Source organism: Lacerta agilis, chromosome 8 (assembly GCF_009819535.1).
Source record: "Lacerta agilis isolate rLacAgi1 chromosome 8, rLacAgi1.pri, whole genome shotgun sequence".
NCBI classification, from domain to species: domain Eukaryota; kingdom Metazoa; phylum Chordata; class Lepidosauria; order Squamata; family Lacertidae; genus Lacerta; species Lacerta agilis.
The window spans coordinates 45,898,461-45,906,765 of NC_046319.1; the positions used below are offsets into that span (position 1 = coordinate 45,898,461).

At 42.8% G+C, this 8,305-nt stretch overlaps 1 non-coding gene across 1 annotated transcript; it reads right to left on the reverse strand.

Moving 5' to 3' along the window:
* Window positions 1-4,943: 4,943 nt before the first annotated feature.
* On the reverse strand, window positions 4,944-5,134 carry LOC117052522. Its single transcript, XR_004427266.1, has one exon. It is a non-coding gene; the product is annotated as a U2 spliceosomal RNA (small nuclear RNA).
* Window positions 5,135-8,305: the final 3,171 nt, after the last annotated feature.

Below are 8,305 nucleotides of genomic sequence, written 5' to 3' on the forward strand. Positions count from 1 at the left end.
AGACAATACACTTAAAGCAGATCACTTTAAAAAGTTATGGCTCCCTAAGAAAGCTCCACCAGGCAGGGATGCAATGGAAACAGCACTTCACTGCCACCAAGCAGACTTGTTGACAATATGGTACTAAGCTAGACTGACCAATGGCTTGACTCAGTGTAAGGCAACTTCCTCTAAGAGGTGACAGCAGTGAGGAGCAAGAGGTGGCCATGATGGTGGTGAGAGGTTTATTGAGGGCATCTTGTTCAATGATGTCTCCCGCCACCAAACCTGAATAGTATTATGCTGCTGTAATGTAAACATGTTCACAGCACCTCATACTGCCCAGTTTTCCAGAAAGTATGATGGGGGTAAGAAGTCGTATATTAAAATCGAAGCTGCCAACTGTACATTGTGTCAGATGGTTGTTTGCAAGTGGGACTTCCAACCAAATGTTGTAGCATGTTCAGAAGTCAAGCGAGCCAGCCACGCCCTCTTCTCAAGATACGCCAGTCCACTTATCCTCCTTCCTGGTTTTCCATTTGGGCTTTCCCAGCCTTTTTATATATGGTTAATTAAAAAAAAAAACCAAATTTCTGTTCCTTGGATTGCTGGGACTGTGGTCTCACAGTTTTATTTTGTGTATTTTGACCATTATTTGTATGAATTTCTTAGCCACCCCAATAAGACAACGTAGCTGTTGATGGCCTGGTGTAGACTGTATGTAAAATAAGTAAATGGTCCCAGTTTCTGCTTCTTAAAAAGAAGATAAATGTGATGTGGAAGTGTGATTCTGAATTGTGCACAAATAAAAATAAATGAAGACTGGAATTGCCTCCCTCTTCTTATTTTTCCCTTTAATGCCTTCTCCACACAAATATTCCCAGTTTTGAATTCTCACTGCTATTGATCCTGGGAAGCTTTTATTTTTGCCAACAGCAGGGAACTCTCCATTCAGTGCTCTTTGTCGATGGGCACTGATTTGTTGCTGTAAGCTTTGTAATTTTACATTTTTTTGGCATGCTCCATGATGTAACAATTCTGAGCTATGACCCATTTGATGATTATTCTGGGTTCCCACTAGGGCAATTGGAGCCCATTTAAACTTATTTCGTCTCCTTAGCAAAAGACGTTCTCCACTCACACCTCCCTTTGCCCCAAGAAAAGCCAGCATATGCAGCAGTCACCATTGGGTAATAAAATAAAAGACCACGGCACCGAAGAGGTTACAAACCATTTTGTTCAACCAGACTATTTACAAGAAGCAACAGGGTATCTGTTTCCTGTCATCTCCATCATATATCTTGAGCTCGAGAGACTGGAGCCCAATTACAGCCTGATATCTAATCAATACACACCTTATTCCTAGAGCAGGAACTAAAGGAGAAGGCCCGTGGGAGGCAAAGTTCAAATTACTCTACTGTCAATTCCAGATAGCAGCTAATGATAGCATATACTTCTTCAAGGAGGGGGATGGGAGAGACGGACATAGGATGCAATGGGAGAGTCGATACCCAGATCCCATATGCAGATTCGCTTATAGTTTAAATTCCTACAATTCCTCCTGAAAAGCAGATGAGTGGATGGGGTTATATGCTCCATGCCACAAGTCTTCAGGGCTTTGAATAAGGGATTCAGATAACATCGTAATTCCAGATTCTGTCCTGCTTTATAGAAGATGGGCAACTTAGTTCCAGGCCTGTATTTTCACTCACATACACAAAATATCCAAACAGACGACCCAGCTGATGCATTTATAGCCCTCTAAAGCCCTGCAGGCGCATCCGTAGCATATCCCTTTCCAAAATGGAGTTGTTAAATGAATTTCTCTGGTTGACCGTATCAGTCAGATCAGCTTTTTGTAGTTCTACCATAGGGATGGGCTGTAGCTCAGTGTTAGAGCATCTGCTAAGGTCCAGTCCAGGTGGGGCTGGGAGAGACAATACTGTGTGGACAATACAATGGATCAAGGTCTGACTTGGTCTAAGGCAACTTCCAAAGCTCCTGTTGTATTGCCCAATCAACAATCCAGCTAAAATGCCTGGGTTTAAAGCAAAGCAAGACCTGCACATAGAAAATGAAGCTCAATGGTGGTACCAATGTCTTATTTCTCGGGGATAGCTCAGCATGAGACTCTATTGGTAGACAGGTGCAGCAGCTTGGAAGAAAATAGGGTGGGCAAGAAAGGAGCACGGAGGTCTTTGTGCCAGAGGTGGGAGAGCAATGATGCCTTGTTCTAATGAATCAGCACTCCCTTCTTTTTTAAAAAAATAAAATGCAATCAAGCTATGCTATTTATCTGATAATTGTGCCAATTGATCAACCCGGAACTTCCAAAAATATCCTTCAATGGGCATTCTGCCTCCAGCTGTGTTTATGGCAGATCATATCATGTATGTAAATACATTCAGATGCATCCTGAATTATTTTAAAACAATCACTCTAACACTAATCATTTGATAGACACAAGCCTTTTTCTTTTAAGAAGTACATCTGAGAATGCAATATGTAAAGATATGCTTCCAGGTTGTCATGTGAAGGGGGACTAGGGCTGGCTCCGGGGGCTAGCATCACTGGTCTGAGGCCCACCCCCATGCCAGGGAGCCCTCTGCCAATATCGGAAGCCTTCTGGCCCTGCCGCTGCTCCCCCTCATCTTTGCTGCTCCTACATGTTCACCTCTTCCCTTTAAATAAGCAACCAGTGACAGGAGCCAGGAGAAGCAGCAGCAAGCCCCAACATGATTTGCCTTCTCCCTCTGAGTAGGGGTGTGGATTGGGCCCTTAGGGACAGGGCAAGCAACTGGGCAGCAGTGACAGTGGTGAGGAGAAAGGGTGAGCACTTAGAGCATCTTGCCCAGGGCCCCCCCCAAAAAAATCCAGGGCTGCCCCTAGGGAAAGCTCAGTGCTGGAACTCCTGCCTTGCAAGCAGAAGGTCCCAGGTTCACACCCCAGCATTTCCAGGTAGGGCCAGAAATGTCACCTGTCTGAAACCCTGCAGAGCCACTGAAAGCCATTGTGGACAATGCTGAGCTAGATGACCCAGTCCTATGCTTCTCTGTTTGGGAGCTGTTCCCACTTCTGGGTGTTGTAATTGACGCCACCCAAACAACTGAGAAGTGCTCTGATTCGAACTGAGCCCTATATTGCATACATAGTCTGCTCACCATTACTTTCTCCATTCTACTCACTGGGCCAAGCTGCAAATTTTGATATACATACAGAATGTCCCAGGTTCAATCCCTAGTATTTCCAGGTAGGACTGGGAAAGGCTCCTACCTGGAACTCTGGAAAGCCAATGTTTGTAGACAATACTGAGCGAGATGGACTGACTCAGAATGGCCTAAGACAGTATACAGTCGGTTGCTAAGTTCCTTTTTTCAAGTTCTACAGAGGCTTCAATCTGTCACATAGCACACTTTGACCAGCATTTTAAGCCTTTCTTGGAGAGACTGTGGAACATAACTCATTTCTGAGATGTCATTTCTTGTACCTTACATCAGAAAGCATTGCACATGCCTTAATTAAACCGACCAAACAGTCTTGGAAGCTGCACCGTTTAATAAGGGATGTACACTGTAATTTCCAAGGATGACTTAATGTCTTACTTCAGTTCTCCCTGTGGCTCAGGGAGCCTAACTGTTAAAAATGGCTGAGGTGAGATTCAAGGCATCATCTGTGTTCTAAACACTGTTTTCCTCCTGAAGGCTGGCAGAAACAGATAGCAATTTTCACATTAAACTTTCCAGCTAAGCATTTCATTTGAGATGAAACCGGCACTTTTGCACCAAACAACAGGGTGTAACTTTCCAAGGAGTGGAGTGGATTTACTTGGTCCCATGTGGTCATGTTACTTTAGGATAAATATGAATTTGAGACCCAGAATTTCTTTTTGCAGTTACAAATTGAAAGGAAAAGAGCCCATGTCATCAGAGCTCCAGGAGATCTGGGATCAAGTCCTACCTTCAATAGGGTCACATTTATGTTTTTGGCTTTGCCAACAGGACTAGTTATTGAAGAATTCCTGAAGGAATTCGCATCTTCTAAACTACTGCTGCGTTTCTAGGGTTGGTTTTAACGATGAAAAACCCTTATTCAGAGTCATTTCCACAAGGCAATGAGTGGGTGGCATTGGCAGAGTTACTGGAAGAAAGCAGATGGAGTCCACAGAGAAAAGAAACTAATAACACTTGACTGAGTGTAAATTGAAGAAAAAGTGTATACCATGTGAAGAGAAATAAATGAAGAGTTTTCTTTTTCTTAGGTCAGGCCTACACGGGGTGGGGTGGGGACTCATTCAAAACCACTCCTCCCAACTCCTTCAACTACATACCTTCCAACATTCCTCAGATGAAAATAGGGACATTCTATTTTAGAAAAAACAAATTAAAATAAAATCCTTCCAGTTTGTTCTTGGTATGAGCTTTCGTGTGCATGCACACTTCTTCAGATGTGTGCATGCACACGAAAGCTCATACCAAGAACAAACTTAGTTGGTCTCTAAGGTGTTACTAGAAGGATTTTTTTGTTTTTGTTTTGTTTTGACTACAGCAGACCAACACGGCTACCTACCTGTAACTGATTCTACAGTATTTTAGATCAGTGTCATCCCTGACCTGACCTCCTCCTCCCTACTTCTCCTTCCAAAATGCCAGCCACGCTATTGGTGTGGGGTTCCTTATTAAGAGAGGGGAAGGGCTGTAGCAGCCCAGTGGAAGAACACATTTTTGTATGCACAAGGTCACATGTTCCATCCCAAGCATTTCCCTATGCGGCTTGGAAAGACTTGTTTCTCATTTTTTTATTTTTTTCTGAACCAGCGGTACTCTTCCACAGAGATGAGGTGCCATGTTCCTGCAGGCACTGCAAGATGCAGGGATTTTTTGTATGTAGCTATGAACTAACAAACATTTTTGCAGGGAGAACAAGTTTTTTTTTTCTATTTTTGAACCAGCAGTATTCTCCCCGAAGGGAGGTGCACCGTTCCTGGAGGTAGTGCAATACCAGGTCGATGCATGGAGTGGATGGAGCAAGCCCCTATTCCATCTCCCAGCTCCAAAAATCCATTTAATATATAGTGCTCAAATAGAGGACATATCAGATATTAAACTGATAAGAACAGATACTACACTTGATTTTAGCCAAAAGGCCGAGAAGCGATTGAAAGACTTGTTTCTGAAACCCTAGAAAGTTGGTGCCTGTCAGTGTAGGCAATGAACTAATATTCGGATGTGATATAAGGCAGCCTCCTAAGTAAAAAAAAAAGGCAGTCTTCAGATCTGGCACCTTCTTTCCTATGGGTCAAATAAATCTAATGCATGCCCTGCATGTGAGATGAGATTCAGTTGCGATCTCATGTCAATAGCATTCCACAGAGCTAGGATCAGAATTTCCCAGGCAGGGAGTGACGTGCAGATGTACACAGGGGAGATTAGCCACACCAATCCATGTCAATATTTATGTCTCTCTGGAAAAGTTCTTCTCTTTACCAACGTGGGATTTTAATTTCCAAAGTGCGTGGGAAGGCTGAAGGTAGTGTTTTAAGGGCTTTAAAGGAATCCCCTCAGGTTGTTTTCATGATTGAACTATAAACCTGAAATATTACATCACACCTCCGGTGAAGGTAAGTCTCAGCACTGTTACTGCTTCCAGCTCGTCTTTCTAGTCACTGAATACTTGGGTCTGACATCAGCACATATTTTTGGTTTCCATTTAAATCCAAGTGTGATTTTATTAGATTCAGATCACTTTTCAGGCTGTAAACTGATGATTAGACTAAGGTAATAACAGCTTTAATAGAGTTCAAAGGTAATTGTTCCCACTGAAGTGAGAACTCACTGAAAGGCATATTAAATCAGATTGATATGGAGACCTGAGATGATCAAGTTTTTCAGGAAGGTTTTATGCTGAACTTCGAGCTTATTCTTCCACTGGGAAGAGACGGGAGTTTTTCATACCAGGGGTTCATAATAGCTATTCTTGGCAGGCAGGAATTAGTACATCAAATATAACATGAACCCCATTTGCAAGATGGTAGTAGGCTATACATCCAGGGTACCTACACTGGGGTGCTTTAAGTTTTTTGGGGTATGCCTTTCTGGAAACCACCAAAATTAGTCAGTGGTAGATGGTGGGGGCCATTGTGTCAAACCTCACCCAAATTTAGAATATGCATATTTTTACAACTAACTTTCTGTTTTAGGGTATAATTCAGTCTTCCTTTGCTGACAAGTGGGCCTCTCTTCATCTAAATCCTGCCCTGCCTTGGCTTCAACCAACATGTTTTCCCTTCCTCGTTTTCCCTTACTTGTGTGCAAGCAGGAGGGGGCAGGGATCTCTCAGTTAGGCAGCACAAAGCCTCCCCATCGGAGCAGCCCCGATCGAATTCCTACTTGCGTGCAAGCAGGCGGGGACAGGGATCAGGCCTCAGTTCTCATGCTATCTGTTGTTGTTGTTGTTGCTGCTGCTGCTGCTGCTGCTGCTGCATGTTGTGGTCTCCATCATCTGGGGCAACAGGTTGACAAAGGCTGCTGTAGAATCTCAGGAGTTGAAGCAGCCCAGGAAAGGAGATGCCAATAACAATGGAGAGCTTGTTTCTTTGAAGTCTGACCACAGTCACTGTTCTCTTCTGTCTCCTTAACACCTAAGTGTAAATGTAAGTTAAACCCAACAATTTCTGTGGGGAGCAATCCTAAAAAATCACACATGTTCATTTCATCAAATCTGGCCTTCTTTGGAAAAAGTTTGGACACCCCTAATCTAGATGATTGTTCTGCCTGAAATGCCTTTGGCTGCCTTGGTGGCACTACTTTGATTCCTGGCTGGAGACAAACACACATGCAATGATTAATGTCATAATTATTTGCCCTTTTTTCCTCTCCACTGAAGCCTACCAGAAGACTTGCAACAGCCAAGACTAGGGGCAAGGTGACCCAGACCAAAGGCTGGGCTACTGGGCTCAGAAAGGGTCATCTGCCAGGTACTATGTGTTTAGCAGCTGAAACAATTAGTCCATTTTCATCTTCACTAGTAAAGCTGGCAACCACTATTTTTGTAAACTACGACAGGAGTTTCAGTTCTGGGAACTGGTTTATAAATTCATTAAAGTAACTTACATTGACTCATAGGTTAACATTCTTTTACTAGGTTTGTTCACATGTTATGCTGAACACAGATACAAGCTGTCTCTACGAAAGTTTCTGTGAAGGGGTGTACAGTTGTTGTTTTGCATAGATCAATTATTATGCAAATGGGTATGCGTACACAGGTACAATGGCTGTACCGTTAAATATTGCACATGAATAACTGTATGAGTATACACTTCAACTACATGTTTATACAGGTATATGGATTGTACACTCATTGAATGTAACACACAAACATTCCTGCTATTATCTATTATAAAATTCAACCAGTGGTGCATGTGTGCCTAAGTGACTATGATTTGTTTATTTGTTTAATTAAATTTATATGCCCTTTGATTCTAAGAAAACCTCTAAGCTGTTTACAAAAATATAAAAGCATTAAAATTGTTGGTTAAAAATCGGCTAAAAAGAGGTATTTAAAAATACTCAAAAGATGAATATTCAAAAGATGATTGAAATCAACAGCATATGTAATTTCTACATGTCTTCAAAGGCTTGCCTAAACAAAAATGTTTTTTAAGCAGGCCCCCAAAAGAGTACAGTGAAGGCAGCCGCTTGATGTCACTGGATAGGACACTCCAAAGTGTAGGTCCTCTCACACCAAGAGATCAATTTCTTACAAGTGGAGAAGGAATAATATGTGGCATCCATGGTGAGATCCATGCACGCAAATTGATAGTCTTATTTAACAAACATAAATCACCCATGCAAATCATACATTGAAGTCGTGAAATGGGTTAGAAACACGGGGGGAGGGGCGAGGATCCAAAGCTGCTCAAAAGAAGGACTGAAAATTCTCCTTGTGGTGCTATTTTGCCCAGGGCTGGTCATGGCCACAGTTGCCTGACACTAACACTATTCTCTTCAGAGTGTCATGAGCCCAGTGACCCTTCTCCCATGGCCCCAGTTGTCCAGACATCCCCCTGATTATATATGTCCTCTCCTCATCCATTCTCTCCCAAAGCATCAATTCTCAAAGTGGGTAAACAGGCAATCCCCTTTCCCAGGGAACTCTGTTGAATTGTTGCTCTGTAAGGGTAACAGGGGCCTCCTAACAAATCCCAGCACCCTTAATGAACTACAGCTCCCAGGATTCTTTGGGGGAAGACACGGCTGTTTAAAGAGGTATTGTAGTGCTTTAAATATATAGTGATGGGGCCCCACAACAGCAAAAGGCAGTTGTCTGA